The 20470-nt window shown below is 45.7% G+C and overlaps 1 protein-coding gene across 1 annotated transcript in view; it reads right to left on the bottom strand.

Moving 5' to 3' along the window:
* The window catches only part of LOC116850545, a 163253-nt gene extending 149896 nt beyond the window's left edge, over positions 1–13357 (bottom strand). The window contains exons 1-2 of the mRNA XM_032828952.1: positions 13268–13357; positions 13046–13085 (exon numbers count right to left, since the gene is read on the bottom strand). The gene's annotated coding sequence lies outside the window, so the exon portion shown is untranslated. The remainder of the gene's footprint in view (positions 1–13045; positions 13086–13267) is intronic.
* Between the last annotated feature and the right edge of the window lie 7113 nt (positions 13358–20470).

Raw genomic sequence — 20470 nt, 5'->3', positions numbered from 1 at the left:
TGGGGGGGGGGGGGGGAGGGGGGAAGAGAGAAAGAGAGAGGTTCCGCGAGCGCCTGTGCGGGAGTTGCACTTTACGCACCGCCGTAAGGCGGACGATGGTCCGCAAAGGACGTGGGTGCGGGTTGGGTGGATAGGGTTGGATAGAACAGGTCGCGGAGTAGGGATGCTTACGGTGCCGTTGGAGTATCGATATTTCGGCCTCGATACTAAATAGTTTCGACAACGATGACTTATTTTCGATATTGGCCGCCGTTAGTTAACCGGAAGGCGCAATCAAGTGGGGAAAAGCTATCTCGGCGAGCTTGGGATGCCGAGGATGAAGGAGGGGTGGAATGACAACGCGAAAGAAGGGAGAGCTGGATCGGAGGAGTCAGGAAGTACGCGGGTACTTGGTCGGGGATTCGCGTCGACGATTATCGTCGTGAGAATACCGAAATACGCGCCTTCAATCCGCCTCGGATTCGCCTCGACGGCGCGACTAATACACGATCCTTCACTCGGAGTCGCGTCGCGTCGAAGAGGGTGGATCGGAGGACTTGTGGCGTTTTTTCTTTTTTACCGTAGTCGTCAAAGCGCGGATTCTCGCGCGCTTACGTTTACCATCTCCCCCCTCAATCCCCCTCCCGGCTGCGATTTATCTTGAATTACGATTTTGTGTCGAGCGGCTTTTCTTTACCTCCTCTTCTTATCCTCTCTTTGAGGTAACGATATCCGGCGAATACAGTAATTCCATATTATTCGTGTTGACATCGCGGATGCGTCTTCTAGAGGTTGTCGTGAGCTAAGTATCGATACTACACGTGAAAGAGAAAGAAAGAGGAAAGTACTTTCTTGGTATCTCACCAGCGCATCGCTCGGTATCGAATGACTGAAAGTATCGATATCCTATTAAGTCCAAGAGTTCCTACACCGAGTGAGTAAAAGCATCCGCACTTAAAGTTAAGCATTCCCAGTCGTGGGAAAGGATAGGTATCGACCTGACGCTCGAGCGATAGGCTCCCTGTATCGTTTCGATTCCACTGCGTGGATGGAGCACGCCGAAAAGTTAACCCTCCTCTCACACTCCTCCAATCCTCTACACTATTACTACTACTGCTGCCGCTGCTGCTGCTGTTGCTGCTTCTAGCCGGTTCTCGCGTACCTCTTAAACTCCGGTTAAACTCTTTCCATGATGACGTAATGCGGTCTACATTCGAGCGAATTCGATATAAGTGCGCCGAGTTGCGTGAGACGTTTTTCTTCGAAACTTTGAGTTATGCGGTATGAAGTCAAATACGCGAGAGTGCGCGCGAGCGGCCGCGAGAAGGGAGAGAAGGAATACGTGTGTGCACGAGCGCGCGTTAAATCTTGTCTGCGAGCATCGAGATTGCCTCGCGTTTCAACGTGCATTATACGAGGAGATGTATCGTCAAAGACGATAGGTCGCGAACGCGGGTCGAGAATAACGCGCGCACGGGGACTGCAGCGAGAATTTTTTGAACGCACGAGAGCGAGAAAGCGAGCGAACGGTAAATAAAAGGATCAGGCTCTTTGAGAAATAAGAGCCGAAAGTGTTTCAGAGTTACCTCCCCGTGTCCCCAACCCTCCCACGGCAGTCCTCGCGTCCGTGTTAAATGATTCCGTGTTCAAGCGACGCTTATATCGAATTCCATCTAGCATGTACGGCGCCAGGTTGCACCTGAAGGCGTAGTAAGCCGGAATGGGAACGGCGGCGGGTATGTAATCGCAGAGGGCGAGGGAGGCTCGTGCGCGCACGACCAAGTAAAATACGATGAGGACGTAATGAGAATTTCTAATATGAAAAATCAAAGATCGCGCGCCGGAAAAGTGCTTTCACTCGATCAATACCGCATTTTTGCTCGGTTCTCGGGCCGCGCGAGGGAAACGGATATGTGGGGCATGGAAAGCAATGTTGTGTTTGCGAGCGTCAGGTACAACTGGGAACTATCCCGTGACGGATTTATAGTATGCGAGGCCCCGCGCGACGCTATTTTTCGGAGGCTCTATTATTGATCTGCCAAAATATTGATCCGCGCGAGTTTGAATATTCTTCAAGTGTGGAAGAAGCGCGTCAATGCCGACGTCGATGTCGGCGTCGCGCGAAAACGAGCAGAAATTAATTAGTGCCGCGTTGAAACGCTCGCGTTATGAATTATTGTAACGATATTATTATAGTCGCCTGCTCTTGTTTTTAATTATAACCGCTACATTACGATAACTGCTAAATTAATTGCGATTTTAATTATAAATTTCGCACAAATTAAATTGACCTCGCATATATATTTTCCCTGTGTTTTTCTCCCGTTCCAGTTAATTTAAAGCGATACACCCCTTACATCTCGTGGAACATCGTCCGCGCGGCGCCTGCCGCGACGCGGCACGGTGCACGCGGAGAAATAATTACTCACTGGCACACTTTCCTCCGAGCCTTCCCTTTTCTTTCCAACCTTCATTCCGGAGGCCCCTGAAGCCCTTGAGCCCTGGCATCACGCGTATCCGCAAATCCACCGGCGGCGGGACCCTCCGAAGTAATCAGAACCGCAGTATTCGCGCCACCCTACCTCTCGTCGTCGTCGTCGTCCCAGATACACCCAGCGTCGCCCAACCTGTCCTCCCCACTTTCTCTCACCCCTATCTCTCTTACTCTGACCATCTCTCGTCCCATTCCACCCCTCCGCCCCCCTTAGTCGCGTCTAACACATCCCGTTTCCCTGCCCTGCACGTCCGGCACGCAACGCGGCCGTCCGCCTGACCGACCAGCCAACCGAGCGGTGCCATGTGCCGATCCAGGAGCTTCCGTTTACACGCCAGCTCGTGTTTATAAGCGGAATGAAACGGCGGTCCTGGGGCGACTCGGGCCATAGCCGTCCCGGGCGATTCAGGTCGCCTCGGCGAATGCGAGGCGCGCGAATACCGATGCCCAAGTCGTTTGTTTCCGCGGACGCCCGGTCCGCCCCCGCTACGCCACCTTCGCCATCGCCTCATACCCTCCCGCGGGAGGCAGATCAGATTAAGGGCCTGCGTCCGCGGTCGTGCCGGGAGACTAACGGCGGGACTAGCGATGCGACAGAAGATAGACGCTGCTGGCGGCCGATACTATTGTCGCGGTCTATCTATCGCCGCGTGACTAGCCGGGTCTCTAGTCAACGCCGACAGCGGACGACGGGGAATCACGGCGGCCCCTTCACACCGAGACCGACGGCCGTATATAATTCCGGTGAGGCGGCGACGCGAGCGGGACGCGCGTCGAGGTGTCGACGTCGGCCGTAATGAAATTACTCCATACCCCTCCGTGACCGCGGACAAACGGACGGGGCATTAACTATCGTGCATAGTTCGGCGATTTGATAACGCCGAGTGTGGCTCGGTGGATCTTAACACTCTCCACGTACAATGATATTCTTTGGGATCTACAGTACAATCTAGATCTGTCGATTAATTTTCCATCGCCGTAACTTTGTTGAAAATCTATACTTTTGAACATATTTTTTTTGACATGGAAAAAAAATCTCAATTCGTGCAACCAAATAGAGATCAAATAAAAATTCGGTGACGTGATGAAAAATCCGGATACTCCTGTCACCGTAAATAAAAACATTTGTCTCAACATTCAGCTGTATCGTAAATTGGTTGCAATGATTGAGAGAACAACTGACTCAATAGAGATCCTTTACAGGAATCTTTCTGTTCTTACGATCGAGTTTTTCGTCTGATTTTTCTTCATTCTTATTAACGAAAATTTCAGTTACACTAATTGCTTTTTCCGTGCAGAAAAGATAGTAGTGTAATCAAATCCGCAAACAGATTTGCGCCATTTTGAGATCGGACCCTTTGCGAAAGTTGACGAGTGACTGAATATTCGTTTGGGTCTCATAGATCCAACATTGTAGCACGGAGAGTTAAGGTGTGTTCATTTTAGCTAAACTAGGTTACGCGTTTTGCTGTTGAAATGAACCAAGTGTATGACCTGACGTTGTAGGGGAAGGGAGCAAGTTTCAGTGCAACATTAGTCCAGTTAAAAAGAAGGGAGCTTTAATTTCAAGCTTTCTGTGACACACGAGAACGCGCGTTAACAAAGTAGCCTGACTCGAGTCAGGCTTATCGCCGACTTATCGTTCGCGGCATCTGCCCTGATTACAGATGAAAGCGATGATAACGCGGTTAACCGAGCTACGGACATTACGGGGGCATTAAGAGTCCCCGGCAAATTACCAATTACGAGAGCCAGCGGAGTGGAATTCCGACGAAGGCCGCGTGACGTATCGGGGTGTCGATACCGCGCAAATGTAACGAAGTTATTTGATACTCGGCACGGGACAAACATTAGGGAAGCATCAACAATCACGGTTACAGCATTACGAAGTGGTGCGGTGGTGCACGGGAGCGGCAGTACACAGGAACGCGGTCTTGCAGAACGTAATTTCGAGACGTTGATGACGTCGCCGAACATAATGAAATTACGGTAGTAGTTAGCCGAGCTGACGTGGTATCTAGTTACTCGTTATTGACCGATAGCGGATAAGGGGATGCGACTTTTCGAGAAGTTGTTCCACTGGCAAAACTTTACATGTTCGCTATTACGTTTCATTTGGAGCACCCTGCGTAATAATGCCAAACAAACTTAATTCACACGGACATACAGAGGGAAGAACTATCGCCGTCACACACGTGTGATGGTAACGGTGAGCGTTTTATTCTTATTGATAACAGCTAAAGACGGGAGCTCGCACAAAAAAGCTGTGAAACTTGAGCGGTAAGCGGATTGGCGTAGTCGATGATTCTTTATACGGTCCAAGAATAATCGATAGTAAGTTTCCTTATCGCTTATGTTTCTCTGTGTGCCATCCGCTTAAGGACGACCGTTCCAAAGGGGGTAATAATTGGGAATATTGGTGGCGAACGTGTCAAGAGGTGGGCGACCGAGAGATCAAAGCGCGCGGACGAATATGAGAGGATCCCAGAGATTTTTATCTCGCCGTTTTCCGATCGTTTTTACCGCGGCGCGAGTAAATAAATAACATGCGCAAAGAGTTTCAATTAATTACTTGTCGTCATCGATAGCGCAGGTCGGACCGGCGGCTCCGCGGAGCGGCAATTTCTGTAATTTGCGCGACACGTCGGCTGGCTAACTCGATTGCGTTCACCGGGGCGCGGCGCGAAAGTGCTCGGGCTAGTTTGTAGTCGGAGACAAACAGATGAAGCGCTAAAAATCCCGACCGCGCGGGCTTCGTCGCGCAAGCGAGCGCGCGCTACGAATATGGAAATTTCAGGTTTGACGGTGACTCGGGGCTACTAACGAGCGTTACCGTGCTGCTACCACGTTCCCGAGAGCGCCATGGCTAGTGACCGGCTACGACGTTGTGCATACGTGTACACAGGCACACACACACACACACACACAAACACAAATGCGTTGGCGCGAGCGCGAGTGTACGCCCGCGGCTGGGCGGAAGGGTTAATCCTATCTAGCGTAATAGTGGCGGGTCAACGACATCTTTGCGAGGAGCAAACTTACCTGGCCCAACAAGCCATACATCAAATTGCGGGTTCTCGACGAGAGAGCCTGCTCTTGTGAGTACGAGGAGACGGAAGACGAGATAAAAACGTGGCCAGAAGCGTCGCGAGAGAAGAACAAAGCGACGGAAAATGCCGCGGGTGCGGTACTTGTTGTCGCGACAGGGACGAGGAGCATTCGTCCTTGAACGTGCCAAGTTTTTCCTGCCAAAAGCGCGCGCGCGCGCTCAGCCGCGTCCTCCGCCGGAATTACGTCTGGAATATACGAGCCGTTTATCTTGAAGATGGCGTAAGACGCGCCCGTCCCGAAGCAGTCGCGATGAAGAACTTTGAATACAGAACGACTCGTCTCTTCGTATCTGGCGTTTAGAGCTAAACGCGGCTGCTACGATTGTCGGGCTCGCGAACAATAAACGACAATAGGTGGCAAAACTCGAAATTAAGTGGCGACACTTAGCGTTAATTACAGGATACGCGCTGTAACGTTCGGCTCTCTTTGAATCACTTTCTCGGGAAACGTTCAAACATATCCGCCGAATATTCGCTTAAAAACACGCACACATAACATTGTAAATAAAAGCGCTTGAAGCGTTGTCTAACGTTTGAAACATGCCAGCAATGAAGGAGACGAATAGAAAAGCTACGAAATCTCTCTCTCTCTCTCTCTCTCTCTCTCTCTCTCTCTCTCTCCCTCTCTCTCTTTCTCTCTCTTTCCATGCATATGCGCACGTATACCTGTGTATTCTGAAATATGCATACAGGAAGAGAGTGAAAGAGCGGGAGATGAGAGGAGCTGTAGATTTTAAAACGTTCACATGCACACAAATTTCCAGGACTTTTACATTCGTCTCTTATGAAATATACGTTACACGCATTTGCCGTTGTTAATTAGGACGCGTGGTGAAAGCTCGAAATCCGCGCGAGAGTGCACGTTAGTAACCGGCAGCGGAAATAGCGATTTCGAGAGTGGGCTGCAAAATCTGCGCGCGAAATTATATTTCAGACATTTGCGCGGGACGACCTGAATTCTCGTCCGATAAAATACCACGGCTGCTCTGCTCGCCATCCTTCTTCCTCTTTCGTTCCTTCGCCACTTTCTTTTCCTCGACAACCACGGCCGCGACTATGCTGAATGTGACATATTTGCGTATATTTACGTGGCATCGGGTAGATAATACGTGTTTGGCTTACATCCCCGATACTCTCACTCGCGCAATACGCGAAATACGCGACCCCCCCCAAGTCTCACGATGTTTCAAAGACGCGTTTGGCGTTCACGGCCGAAACTTGGAACGTCCTTTATAAAAGTTCAAAGGCATGGTCATAACCCTTTATCACGAAAAAGTGGCGCTATTGTTACCTACATCGCACGCCGGTCGGCACGCCGACCGCTCCGAGTCGTAAAGTACGCACCGAACTCGCTAAGTGCTCGCGCGAATACGTAAAATTTGTTTTACGCAAATAATAAGCCGAGGAAAATACGTCTCTCGCCGAGGAAACGCGCAAGAAGGCGTACTCAATTTCTCTTCCACCGCGGAATATCGAGAAGGTGCCTTTGTTTCCGCAGGAAATTAAGATCCCGACTTAACGTAGCTTCAAAGTAACGTGTCGTGCGGTTCTACTTTCTTCAGCTTAATATCGAGAATTGCTACGCCACGACGTGCACGTCGACCTGGCGTTTCCCAGATGATGTGAGAGCGGGGAGCGGAAAGGCGCCGCTCTTCGTCGGACCCGATCGAACTAATATCGAATCGCCCGCTGTCATCATCATTTTTTATCCGCGAGTAATCCAGAATAATTATCCGAGAGCGCGAGACGACGCTCGTTTTCTCTCCCTCTCTGCTCTCATTAATCTATCTTCGACGCCAGGAGACGCCAGGAGGCGTGTTATGTGCGCCCCCGCGCGGAAGGAAAATAATTTCATACATAAGCACCGAAACGATACACACCTTTCACGTCGTGTCATCGGCAATCGCGCGAGAGAGCGCGTATCCCTCTTGCGCACCCCCCCCCCGCGACGTCGCGCGCACCCGCCCCTTATAAACATCCTTAAAGTGTTACGCGATCGATCACGAATAAGTGATTGATCTGACCTGGGGATCGGTCGGGCGGGTAAAATCCGGGATAAGTAATACTTTAAAGCGAAGGGTCGAGAAGGGATCGCGGAATGAAAAATATCCGCCGAGACGATTGCAGACGCGAGAAAGAGACTGGAAGAGCGCGCGGGGTAGAAACGAGTTGAGGGGATGGGGTGGTTCTCATTTAATTCGCGACCGCGATGCGCGCGTAAACGCGCGCTGAATAAATGTAATCGTATCAATCAGACGGGCTCCCGCGATGATAAGTACACCCCCACCGGGCGTCGTCCCTCGCTTCGCCGCGCCTTATCGTTAATACGCGTCCTTATCATTACACATGTAATTGTAACCGTGCCGCGGCTACTTCTCTCGTGCGCCGCTATTCGACTGCGCTATCAGAGCTCGTTCGGGAACGCTACACGCGAAAATGGAGTTAACGGCTGCCATACGCCTGTACACGGCATACCCCTCGCACCCCGCCGCACCCTCATGTCCGCGCGTCGAGGCATCCGCACACGGAGCACAATATTGCACGGCTGCGAGGTGAAACTCGCGCAGAGTCAAGATCGCGTAACTCTTGCATTTATGTATTTAACGTCACGTCGGGACGACGGCTTGCCCTTCGAGGGCAACTCCTCCTCTCGCCGGTTGGCCCTTTTTCCATCGACGGATCTGAATTGAATAATTGAAGGATAATAAGTGTGTAACGGTAGAACGCGGCGTTTGAGGCGGAAGAGTTTCGGGCGTCGTTATTTAAATGGAGATTATCGGATAATGGTATGCATCTGGTACACGCAGGGTGGGAAGCCGTTTACTCGTTTCGCGATAAATCACGCTGTAATTACACAGGTAGGAAGAAACGGCGCGGTTTCACTCTAAACGCGCGCGTTGCTGCCGCGAGCAACGAAAGAAAAGAAGAGAGAAAGACCCATCGGACGCGCCAAGATTTGGGGGATCCTCAAATAACAACGGCATTTTTTCCGCCACAGATAATCGTCTCACGAGGATCCGTCCCGTACGGAAAATTGCGCGTACAGGCGCCGAAGAGAAAATAACAGAGGATAACCCGCGATTCGATTTCGCGTCGGCACCCCGACGTGTTTCGCGAAACACCCCGTTCCCTAACGCGCAAATAGGTATTTCGAATATCGCAAATATTTTTCTGCCGTCATATTTATCGCGGAGCGGCGTGTGGCGAAATTCGATTTGGCGACGCCGGCTGCCAAGGACTCGATCGGAGTCCGGCAGCTCGTCTCTCGGCAAAAGAACCGACATGACGAGTCTCAAGAGCGGGTGTCCCCGAGGAGAAAACGACGAAGACGACGACGACGACAAGGACGGCGACGAGGAGCGAGCGAGCGATATCCGGGTCAATGAATCGTGCGCGTGAATTCGTACATTTCGCGTATTTCGACGGCGTACAGTCGACAGCGCGCGAGAAGTCGCATCCAATTAGCTTTGACAAACCTTACGCCGAGTTTATCGTTACAAAGTGACGGCATGCCCGCTTTGTGCGCCCAAGTTCGTTCAACGGGCGGGGAGGGAGTAGGTAGAACGCGACGCCCCGGGGAAACCCCGGGCCGCGTAAACTCGACCGTAAGCTCGCGCGAGTGCAGCAGGAAGCGTTGCACCTCGCGGGAGCGATCCGCCGCTAGCTATTACGGGAATGTTGCATACAGCGGCAGCAACGGCGAAGCCAACGGTAGTAGTGGCGCCAGGAGAAGGCGACAGGACGAGACGCGCTGACGTTAACCCTTTCCCTGGGATTTCAATCGGAATCTATCCGTCTGTTATACGTAGCGCGTAGTCTCTCATGGCGTTTCTAATATCGACTTTCGTCTCTTCGAAGTGCAAGTCTACGGAGAAATTAGCGCATCGGTCTTCACGGGGGATCTGTCGTTTCGGGCCGATGAGATAACTGCTCTTGTCGGAATTTCGCTCGAATGTGAATTGTTTCTACAATTTATACTTGTGTTTTACAGAAGACGTATTGACGATTTTTTATTATATATATTTATACGATTTATATAATTGCTAAAAGAAAAAGATTTATATAATTGCTAAATTGGCTTTTTTCAGACAATTGGACGATTCGTCCTTATTTATCCTTATAAAAAAACTCGGGAAATATTATGACTCAGCAATAAGAAATATTTAAATGGCAAAAGCTGTAATAGCGATGTACTACTATTTATGTTTCATAAATGAGAAACCGATATATCAAAATTGTCCATTGGGAACAGACAGTTGGTGTAAGAAGCGTGTCGCTGAGGCCGCAAATAGACTGAGAGAAATTATCCGATAAAAAAAATTAACAAACGGACATTTATCGATCAATATACCGATAAATTTGTATATCCGATCAGGATATCCGGTTAAAATTAATTGAAAACTGATCATAAAAAAAGGAAAAGAAGGAGAAAAGGCGAAAAGGAAAGGAGTAGGTTTAGGAAAAATAGATTAAGATGACGATAGATTAAGGAATAAAGATAAGGCATGTAGGAAAAAGCGTAAAAATAAGGAAATGTATAAATCAAAGAACTTCCCGGCTGTGTAAAAGCTGAAGTAGAAATAAAGTATTACTACTTCCGATCATAATGGCATTTCATTAAATAAACCGATATTTCTTGAATGTTTTCTGATCGGATACAAAAATTCATTGAAACATTTTGATCGGAAATATCCGTTTGTTAATTTTTTATTGAATAATTTCTCTTAGTGTAAACAGTAATATGTTGACCACCTGCTTACACTTAATTCAATTGTTCAGAGTCATTTAATGCCGATTTATGAAGATCTGTCAAGAGTTTCTAGGGAGGTGTTAAAGGTGCAAATACTGCATTATTTGAGTCTAAAGAAGAGATCTAGTAACAATACGAAAATCAACTTTTGGAAAGAAAAATATGTTTGAAAAAAAATTAATGAGAGAAATATAAAAGAAAATTATAAAAGAAAAAATATAAATCAAGAAAATTAATAAAAGTGAGGACAAAAGAGCCAACACATGAGGATGATAATATACAAGAGAAAATTTTTTTATATATAAACAAATATATGTATATTAATGTTGCATCAGGAAAATAAAATTTTCTTTAATAAATATAAATAAAAAGAAAACAGAAAAAGAAAGGCTTTATAAGTGCCAAGTACAAGAAAGTGATAGTACGAAAAAAATTTAATATTAATAAATACAAAAAGTAGATACGTTTCGGTTACCATAATATTTTCAATATCACAACATTTGGAACTTCTTCAGTCTTACAAAAGACATGCTCCTACAAAAGATCATTGATTGCAAATGGTGTATTCACGCGATCAAAATGATTGCAACTGTCAAAACTGCCCATATTCAAAGTGGATTGACATGAACTATTACCATACTATCAAAACATTTACCAATATTCGAAAGATTGGTAATCTCCAACAACTGGAGAAAAACAAAAAGTATATTAATTTACCGCAACAGCGCCATGTTAAAATAAAAATAAATAAAAATGTATATCTTAGTGTCAGCAGTCAACAAATCCAGGGAGTCAATTTCATTGGTTACATTGAAAGCCTTTGAAAATATCAGATAATAGATCGTGCTTAAATACGAGAACTAACATTTAAATATTGAGTGTTTGAGTTTTAGCTTCAGAGCCCTTTATCAATAAGGACCACTTTTATAAATAAGGATTACGAAAGCCAGAATTTGCCACTACTGGCAAATTTAACAACAAAAAATTTAGCAATAAATAATTGGAAAAGAATAATTAATTACGAAAGAGATTTACTAGTAATGGATATTAATCACAATCTAATTCAATCGGTAGTCATGTGAGAATAACATCGAGATATGAACTAAATTCGTCGAAATTTTAAAAATCATTAGTGGTATTTATAATAACGAATATAATTTTCTGCTGCAGAGCAGAAAAAATTGCAATCCGTATAGATAGAGATAGCACGTTCTAATGTTTTCCTGCAGTAAAAAAGAAAGTTTCTTTTTTAACTGCTATATATACACAGGCTTTCGAAAGTATACAACATATTAATTGGAAGTATCAAAGCATATTAATAGACAAATAAAACCCAAACACTGATCTTGGAATGAATATGTCTAAGAATATTGAGAGAATAATAATAATGTTTGACAGTGTCAATGCATGCGCCGGATAGGTTTTCCAGTCTTTAAACGTACGCGATGAATCAACCTTTTATGTCAAACCGATCCTGTGTGAATCTCAATTCTAAATATTAATATAATTAACCTCTCTAATTAACTCGAGATTTCCCATTACTTTGTGTGATTCCTAAATTATAGTTGCGAGAAATATCGTCTCAGCCAGGAGTCGAACCTGGAGACTTCCCCGTCCCAATTCGGCTACTGAAACCTCGACGACACTCTTCGCAACTCAAAGTTTATAAGTAATTATTTTGATTAGTATTTTATTAATAGTTAGTATTTTTAATATTTTTTTGTGCATTAGCTTAACACCTCCTTAGAAATTACTTTAGACAGAACTCTTGTTGCAGTATTTGCAGTTTTATTGTTGTCGTCTCGCTTTCGTACTCTTTTTACTCTTCTTTTTGCGTATTTTTTTCATTTTTTTCTTTTATTTGCTTCTTTATTTTGCATATTTTTTTATTTTTGTTTTTCTTTTACGTGCTTTTTTTGTATTTCTTTTGCGTACTTTTTTCATACTTTTTTTTTGTACTTTTTTAACTTCTTCTTTTTCTTTGTTGTACAAATATATCTATAAATATCCGACACCTGAACCTTAGAACCCTGAACATGAGTAACATTTATCCAGATCGGCTTTCCTCAAACGTTGCCGTTCTTAAACACATGCATTGAAAGAAATTATTGGATAAAAAATTAACAAATCGATATTTCTGATCAAAATACCGGTGAAATTTTGTATCCGATCAGGAAACATCCGATGAGAAATATCGATTAATAATTTTTTTATCAGTTTATCTGATGAAATGTCATTATGATTATCTGATTAAATTTAATCAGATATCTTAATCGAATATAAAAATTGATCGAAATTTGATTGATAAATATCCTTTTGTTAATTTTTTATTGAATAATTGTTCTCAGAATGTGTTTTGTTTTTTTATTAAAACTTTTTTTAACTTCATCGAATCACAAAAATATTAATAGATTTATATCCCTCAATATTTTATATTCTGATTAAAAAATTAGCATTAAATTTTGATTATTTGTACAGAAGTTATGAGCAAGTGAAAATGCGTTGAACATTTACCCACGTTTAGTATTTACGTGACTTCTTAATGTTTAGGGTTCTAGTATTATAAAGCATAAAGGTCTGTTGCTTGCACTTTTCGCACTTAGAATAAGACAGATGCATATTCGGATGCGAGAAGAAGCAAGAGCGAGGAAATCGAATGCGAAAAGTGCAGCAACACGAATAAACCAGTAGTCATTTATTTCTTTCACTTACCCAAACAACTTCAAAGCAAGCACACATTTCGCTACAAGATCTGAAATAGAGAAGAAAATAATTCGGTCAGATTCGGGAGTTCGGTTTAACGAACAGACGTGCACAGAGGTACGAGTGGATCAACCCTTTGCGGCCGTAATCCGAGTCATTCTGACGGCTGTATCTCGGCTTACGACCGCGAAGGGTTAAGTAGGAAAGCACAGTGAGTCCGCGCGAACCTACCTTCAAGCCGACTCCGCCTGGCCCGAACCGGATCCTCCGGTGCCGCATCTGCATCCGCCGGAACTGCGCCCTCCGGAACCGTATCTACTGTGCGGCCGCGAACTCTCGCGCCAGATCTGAAACATAAAATAATTTTCCCAATTAGTTATAATGGGAGAGAAGCTAAGCGCGGTCTGGACAAATTAAGAAAGCGACGATGTTGACCAAGTTTCCTTTCTCAATCTAATAAAGGCGCGCTCACATCCTTGATATTTCACGTTGCTCTCGTCGCGACGCTAATATCACAAAATCCTTGCTTGCTACTAATAATTTTGGATAAATAGTTTAAGAAGATCGAATGCGACCGATCTATGTTATGATTCTGCATAAGGTACAAGCACCAATGCTTGGATATGGATTTAATTCTAGACACATTAATAAAAAAAGTTTAAATAAATATATTCAAAGAGTAAAACAATAAAAATGTCCTGTATTGGACACGTGTAATTGATAAAAAAGATAAAAGATACGGTGCACACAACTAAAAATATTTATCCTAGTTGTATCATTCTAGTCATCTTTGTATGATGATAATATGGTTGATACGACGCAACTACTTCGATACTTTGATCAACTACAACTGTAATTGCTCGTGATCTGATTGCGGTAATTGATCCAAGTGACATCGTAACATGAATACGTTCTAGTTAGAACCACCAGATTATCGTCACTGTTGCAACGTCGATAACTCAACAATCGCTCTGGAGTTGCACACATAATTAGTTGTTCTGTATTTTACTATTGAATCTGGTTGAGACACAACTAAATTTATGCGTTAAGAACTAACCGTTCTTCTCGTGTAATTTACACTCAAGTGCATCGAAGGTTACGCTACCTTGAGCGCGACAACATGCTGCAAAGAAAAATATTACAAAAAATTGTGTGCTACTTCAAGAGTACACTCCGGAGCTTCGTTGGACTCGGGAATTCTAATATGGTAATTAGTCGAGGTTGACTTTCGATCTCGCAAGAAAATAGACTGTCAGGTGAATGGAATATTTTATGACTCCTCTTAGGTATGATAATAGTGATTGACTACTTGAGTTTGCATTGAAAACCAAGCGACTAAATAATCCGCTGATACTGAGGAAATACTTACGACGTAAGCTGCATTCGTTTTGGGAGCTTCTGCGCTGTAAGCGTCATTCTATCGTCTTACCGCATGTAATGGGCGATAAAGATAGAATGACGCTTACAGCGCGTAAGCGCCCAAAGCGAACGCACTCTTAATACTTATAATACTGAATAATTATATTTGGTTGTTGCTAAATCGACCTGTCAGCTGATCGCTAGAATGCACGTGCTACTTACGCGTAAAGAAATAAAAGATAAAATCAGCTGTGCCATAAAAATCGATATCAGCTGAACCGGTAAAGTGAATAGCAGATGACGAATCGGTTTGCACGTATAGCTACGCCTGAGTGTACGCGCGCGCGATGTTCATAGGACTACGGTGGATTCGGCATTTTCATCTAATAGAATTTGTATTTCTGATCAAGCTGCAAGATACGACATTATTTATTAGTTTTGCGATCATTCGTGCTTCCCGCAAATAGCGTATACGAGGCACGTTATATAAATAATATTATATCTTTATATAATCTTTATATCTTTAGATATCTTTAGATATCTTTATATAATACTAATTTCTTTAAATCTTTAATATTTGAAAACTCTAGATATTGGAAATGTTGATTCGCGCGGCATTACATTGAGAGGAAAATTATTTAAACAGTTAAAAATATTTATTCGATAAGTGTTGATAACATATTTACTTCAATCTAAATACTTTTATTTATAAAATTGCTTTCATGAAAAAGGTTTACGAAAAAATGAGTTTTCTTGTTTGGAAATATTTTATATTAGTATAAAAATAATATATTATCAGTAGCTCTACACCGCGAACATTTTTTTATTTCATAGATTTTTTCTCTCAGTTCAGGGGAATGAAACGCGATACATCTGTAAATTATGCGTTTGGTATCCTCTTATAAGGCAGAATAATTTAATGAGCATTATATATTAAAACATTGCTGGCGTGTTCATCAATTGTGTGTATATGTGTGTGTGTTTTTATTCTGAATAAAATATTGCAACTATATATGAGGTCTGCAGTGAATTAAATGGAGCAATTATTTAGAAAGCAACGTGCCTTAATAACTCCGACGCGTGCGCGACACGGCCCGTCCGAATCGTTATTTCATTTTCCGCTCAGCGGTATGTAAATGACGATCCCTTTCTCGAATTAGTCGCCTTCCCTCTTAGCCTCGTTAGACGCTCAAAGAGATCTACCTCCGCGATTGGCTTCAATACGGTTAACATCGCGCTACTTTTCGCCTTCTGACGTCCGCGCGACGGCGCCCTCCGCGGCCCGCTCTCTGCTTCTTCCCCCCTCTTGCCCTCGCCCTTCTCATTCTCTTTCTCTCTTGATGACGTATGAATATTATATTTATCATTATACACAGGGCCGCGTTTGTGTCAAACTTTAGTCCGGCGGTAGCGGCGGCGGCGACGTCCGGCTTTCAGAAAGGGGGCAAAACTGCAACCGGCAAAGTTGAGAGGCAGGAAGAAGTTGCGCTTCTTCTTTCTCTCTGTCGGCGAAGTGCACCGCGCGCGGGAAGCTATTATAAAGTATAATTGTAATAAGTAAACATCTATTCATGGCAACTAAAATACAAGCGTACGAGCGAGCGCTCCCGCTCGCTCGTATTCGCTCACGCCGACTGAAAGATTTAATAACTGGAATTAAGATCAGAAGGCTCTTTTTACTGGGAAAAACGAGGAAGGAGAGGGGAAAGGGAAGGAGGAGGAAGAGAGAGAAAGAGAATCTCGCGGACTCGCGCGCAGCTAGATTGCAGAACTCTCGCAGGGCGAATCGATCCGTCGGCCTTTAACTTTCAAAGATAATTCCCTCCTTGTGACGTGTTCTTATTTCGCTCTTTTTTTTTCACCGTCGTCGTCGTTCTCTCTCGCCTTCGACTCGAGTCCGTGCGTCTTACATCAAGAACAACGACAACGACGACGGCGACTATGAGCGTTTCCGCTCAAAGACGTATTAAGCGTTCCGCCATCGAGCGTATCAGCGAGGAAGCTGCGAGTCTTTTCCCAGCTTAGCTTGCCGATCCTTCTTCCGTCTCACTGTTTTCGTCCCGCGTCGTCAGGTACCTCCTCTCTGATACATCCCGGTGTATTTCTCGCCATGCATGACTTTCGAGCGACCGAATAAGTCCCCATGTCAAGCCGCGAGATTCACGTTCGCGCCGAGTCTCTCTTCCACGTCGATCCTAATCAGCATTCAATATTACACGCTAAATTTCACGCGGACTTGGCTAGAGTTCTCTCTCCCGGCCGAGAGAGTCGTAAAGTCGGATAAGAACGCCTCACTTTCGCCCCATAAAGCCGCGATGAGCGTTACTCATGTAAATCTCACGCGACTCTCCTCTGCTCGCGAAGGTGGTCGGAGGCGTCGCAGGACGAGGAAGACGACGACAACGTTAGTCGTATCGGCGTTAGTCGTAACGCGCCAGCGTAAAGACGATCCTCGTTGTAGGGATACGCGACCGGAGCGCGTTATCGGGTAGCCCGTAAGTAGCTCGTAAGGTTCGTACGTAACGAAACGTGGAAGTCATAAGATATAATTTCGCGCGCAAGTTCGCTCGTATCCGGAATAACTGGAAAAATAACCGGAAAATTCTCGGCCGCAGAATTTTCGAGTGTGATCTTTGACCTCCGGACTTACGAATCACTGACTCTCGACTCCGCCGCTCAAAAACGTGTCGACAGGTCTTTTCCTTTGCGCGCAGCACACTCGCGTATTCGTGCAAACGCGGACTGAAATCGTTTCCCGCCAGCTCGCGAGGACGCCTCGGTCAACACCTTCGGTCTCGACTCTTCGAGATCCTAATTCTCGACTTTCAATTTCAAGCGTTAGCGAGAGCACGATAAATTCCCACCGTGTACCATTATCACGCCTCGCTGTACGTTACATACGCCAGCCCCGCCCGCCCCCGCGTAGCGTGCGCGAGACTGACCCCTGCATTTCGTCCACCCTTCGACGCTCACTCGTTTCCGAGTATCTCTTTCTCTCTCTCTTTCCCTCCCTCCCTCCCCCCCCTCTCTCTCTCTCTTTCGCCGTCTTTCTTCCACCACCTCGACCTCGGCCATTGTGCGCCGTAGTGAAAAGTTGGCCGAGGACAAAAAAGAAGCCGTGCACCGGCTAAGTTAATGAGAAATAATTGAGTTAAGGCAAGTTATTTTAAGCGGAAAAGTAACCGCGGAAAAGTTGCGCGGGGACAGAGAGCCGGAGAAAGAGAGGAGAAGAGCGAGAGAGAGAGAGAGAGAGAGGGAGGGAGGGAGAGAGCATAGTCCAAGCGTGGGATGAGTTAAGTCGGCAAACCATGGCGCGGATTAACTTTAAAGTTACCGCGTGACCGTCCTTCCGGTGTGTACACACACCGACTAGTCGGTCCTCGAGATAACACGGCGGATGTTAATTAATCGACGCTTTGACGTCCGTCGCGTACTCTCCTCGTCTCTCTCTCTCTCTCTCTCTCTCTCTCTCTCTCTCTCTCTCTCTCGTTCTCTCTGTCTCTCTTTCTCCGGACCCTGCCGTTTTTACGGATAACACGAGTCACGTCGCCTCGTATAACATTAACGAGCAGCGACGACGATGACGACGCCGGCGACGGCGGCGGCGGCTTTAATTGCGCTCGGTCAATTGATTTATCATTGACGAGGCGCGATTTTTAATCGACCGAGCAGCACGAGACGATGTCGGCTCGACTAGACGGCGTCGTTTCGCCGGGACCGAGCGTTAACCCCAAAAGCCGATGGACATTTGAAAGCGCGGAGCACGGAAGAGCGAAGTAGCGCGCAGTAGTTACGGTAAATAAATGTTTCAAGGATCGGATTAAAAATACGCGAGAGAGGATAATATTTGCAAATTAAACGTCATTATCTCTCTCTCTCTTTCCCTTTCTCTTTGACATGATATTAATCTTCACAAGAGAGATTAATATCTATCACTCTTGTTATTTGGGAGGGATAGTGGAAGGAATATGATGATGGTATTAATTTGTAATTGCAATTTTATAATGGCAACTTTGTAATATTTACGCTCTCATGCTTGCGACGAACGAGACGCGGCTATGAGGAGGGAAAGGGGCGATTTTTATTTCGTGGCGAGTTTAGCGCGGGAGAAAGGAAACGTTTCGCATCAATTCTGCCCTGATAAGCGAGTAAGAAGCTAAGCGAGCGAGCACGGCGGTGGCAATGAGACGAATGACTAGCGGATAACGACATGCCTTCTCTTGTGTATGATAATGTATGATAATGAATTACAAACAGTAATAATAACCGCCTCGCGCGCGCGTCACTTGCTCATGAGACGCTCTCTCAGAGCCAGAGCGAGCCATGGAAATAATTGAAACATAAATAGATCCCCATTTCGTGAAACCATTGTTCTACGGATATAGGCGGGCGAGCTGTATATCGGCCGGAAGACTATTCCATCTCGTACGATCGATACCTACCCCCGCGCGTAGTTCGAACTTTCATTCCGAGCCTCCCCGAGTCGTAGTAAGAAAAATTCTGAATATTCGACGCACTCAATCTCCCATTTCTCCTTTGATCTATGTGAAAAAATCTCGACAGGCGGACGTGTCCGTGGTACAGATACGCGATATTTCGCCTATTTACGGCAGCACTCGCTCTTATTGATTCGAGGTGAATTTCATTCATCGCCAGTTCAGATAAGGACAAAACGCCGCGATAGATTCCATTATACGCGACACGCTTCTTCGCGCAGGTTTCTACGGATTTCCGAAGGCCGTTCCGCTGCGGAATATTCGGGGACGCGAGAGACAGAGAGAGAGAGAGAGAGAGAGGAAGGGGAGGGGCAGAGAGAGAAAGGACGCGCACGGTGACTGCTTCCTTTCATTTCGCATCGATATTATAGTTGGCGGTCCGTGCATAAACACGTCCAATTATCGCTCGACGAGCCGCGCTCATTCGGCGAGCTTTTATACTCGGGAATCGATCGCCTCCGCGGCCGTTTTGTCGTTTAACGCGTGTATCGACATTAACCCGCGCGCGCGTTTCGATATTAACCGGCCGCTAATTGGAGCGTACTAATTAATTCATCTCTATCAGGTCGCATTTTAAATTTAGCGCGAGGGCGCGTAGGAGCGCGCTGCGGGCCTTAATTAAGTGGCTCTTTGCTTTTCATTCGATAAAGTTTCGCAATTTCATCGCCGACGCGACGTTCGTCCCGACGATTGTTTTGCGGTCAGCGTTCGATGGACGATAGAGAGAAAGGGAGGAAGAGGACGGGAGGGGGAGGGAGAGAGAGCTCGCCACTCTTTCATGTGCACGATCATAGTTGTCATTAATTAATCATTATCACTGACAGAAAGACAAAGAGTAACCTTCACGGCCTTGAATTATATCCGCGCGTTATCGTAAAGCGATGCTCCGATATTTTCTGTAATTGTATTCAGCGACCGATAATTTAATCATCGCGATCGTAATGATTGCACGAAAATCAGCCGGCTTAATGCACCCTACGCAGCGAATGTGTGGAAAAGCACGGCAGTGTCATTAAGCGAGCGTCGATCGGCCGCACCGACCGGATTTTTGTGACATTTGAGCGAGGCCAATTTTACAAAAATTCGTCCTCTCACCCATGTGTTGTACGTACATGTACACGCGTCCTCTCACACACACACATACACACACATAGACAATGTCGTTGGCGGCCTATCTCTTTATTATACCATAGTTCGCAACGCGCAATTAAATCCACGTCATTACACCACGCAATAACTCAGCCGTCCACGCGATAAATACACGAGCATTAATTAAACGTGCTCTTCCTCCGAAGGGAACTTCGATTACATTTCCGCGTCAGTTTAAAACCGGGATAAATCCGGGCTCGTTCGTAATTTTAGCCAGCCGTGAGTTTCCTCTCTCTATCTCTCTCTCTCTTCATCTCTCTCTCTCTCTCTCTCTCTCTCTCTCTCTCTCGTTCGCTCGCTCGCTCCCTCTTGTGCGCGAACGCACATGTCCCGACGGCGCGTTTTAATAAACGGCCGATCGGCGTGGCAGTCGATGAGTCGTCAGCGATATTATCGTGGTCCGTTTGCAAACTACGACTTTTCGAGCTCG

Source organism: Odontomachus brunneus, unplaced genomic scaffold (assembly GCF_010583005.1).
Source record: "Odontomachus brunneus isolate Ranch 3 - 2012 unplaced genomic scaffold, Obru_v1 Obru_scaffold_148, whole genome shotgun sequence".
NCBI classification, from domain to species: domain Eukaryota; kingdom Metazoa; phylum Arthropoda; class Insecta; order Hymenoptera; family Formicidae; genus Odontomachus; species Odontomachus brunneus.
This window is presented reverse-complemented; position numbering and strand designations above follow the sequence as displayed.